Raw genomic sequence first — 1,503 nt, 5'->3', positions numbered from 1 at the left:
GTGATCAGATGAATTAGGGTTTCCTTGAGGAACAAACCGCAAACCCTTTGACTTGCTTTAATAAAAAATGATGAATTGAGATGCTAGGGAGGCATATTTTATGGATGAGAGCTTTGGGAACCATTACCATGCTTGTTATCATCTTCACTTGGCCATATCTCTGCACAAAGGATCTCCTTGAAGCTCTTGACTTTGTGATTGCTCAAGCTACAAACAAGAAATGTTAGTGACATATTTTTGTGATTTTGGTTAGTAAACAAAATAAGAAAAGCAATAATATACAATTCAAGCATGCTTGGTGATCTCAAACCACTCACAAGAGGTCCCACCCAAAGGTAAGGGGAACCAAGATGCTTATGATCCTTGAGGTAATGCAAATGCAATGTTATGATGCCATGAGGGATCTTAGGGACAAAATTGGGGTCTTACAAGTTCCCCATTGGTAATGGTTCTGAGCCATATCCTTAATTAGATCACAGGCTTTTGGATAAGGTTTGTTCATCAGAGCGCCACCTACGGCAGTGTCAATGCTCATCTTGGTGTTATAATGGAGTCCATTGTAGAAGGTATGAACGATCAGCTATTGTTCTAGGCCATGGTGTGGGAAGACTCTTAATAGCTCTTTATATCTCTCCCAAGCTTCGAAAAGCAATTCTCTTTGGTTTTGAGCAAATCTAGTTATTTGGTTTTGAAGAACAGCAGTCTTACTAGGGGGGAAATATCTAGCAAGGAATACTCTCCTAAGGTCTTCCCAGGTAGTTATTGAATTAGTTGGAAGTGAATCTAGCCATGAACGTGCTCTATCCCTGAGGGAGAAAGGAAATAATCTTAAACGATTCGCATCGGGTGAAGCTCCGTTAGATTTAAAGGTGTCGGCTAGTTGGATAAAAACTTTTAAATGTTGATTCGGGTTCTCAGTAGCGAGACCCGCGTATTGGTTTTGTTGCACTAATTGCAACAAAGACGGTTTTAGTTCGAAATTGTTAGCAGGTATAAGGGGGCTTACTATACTCGAACTAGGTTCCTCATCAGAGGGTTGGGCAAATTCCTTAAGAGGTCTCCTATCGCGATTCTCGGCCATAGCTTTCTTAATTCGGATGAGTAAGAGGCGTGTACGAGTATAACGTTCGGGTTCCGCTAAAGGATCTACTAAATTTCCGGTACTACGGGTTCTTCGCATTTACCGACTAATAATTCCTTAGTCTATACGGTGTAACAGCAGGGTACAAAATTTGACAAAGTTGGTCCCCGGCAACGGCACCAAAAACTTGATCGTGTCGATTCGCAAGTGCACGAATAACGTCAAAGTAATATAAAAGAATATCGATCCCACGGAGACCAATCGTCAATCTATCGATTACTATCGTTACGGTGTTTATCTAAGGTGGTATAAAAGAGATATTGGATTTGCAAAACAACGGTAAATAATAAATGCAGGTAAAGACATGTTGAATGTAATTTACGTCAGTTAAGTGATGTTTCGATTGTCTAAATAGAACTACT

General features: G+C 40.2%; 1 non-coding gene across 1 annotated transcript; it reads left to right on the top strand.

The window, feature by feature from the left end:
• Window positions 1-590: 590 nt before the first annotated feature.
• On the top strand, window positions 591-697 carry LOC127109412 (small nucleolar RNA R71). Its single transcript, XR_007796706.1, has one exon. It is a non-coding gene; the product is annotated as a small nucleolar RNA R71 (small nucleolar RNA).
• Window positions 698-1,503: the final 806 nt, after the last annotated feature.

The sequence above is a fragment of the Lathyrus oleraceus genome, chromosome 7 (assembly GCF_024323335.1).
Source record: "Lathyrus oleraceus cultivar Zhongwan6 chromosome 7, CAAS_Psat_ZW6_1.0, whole genome shotgun sequence".
Taxonomy (NCBI): domain Eukaryota; kingdom Viridiplantae; phylum Streptophyta; class Magnoliopsida; order Fabales; family Fabaceae; genus Lathyrus; species Lathyrus oleraceus.
This window is presented reverse-complemented; position numbering and strand designations above follow the sequence as displayed.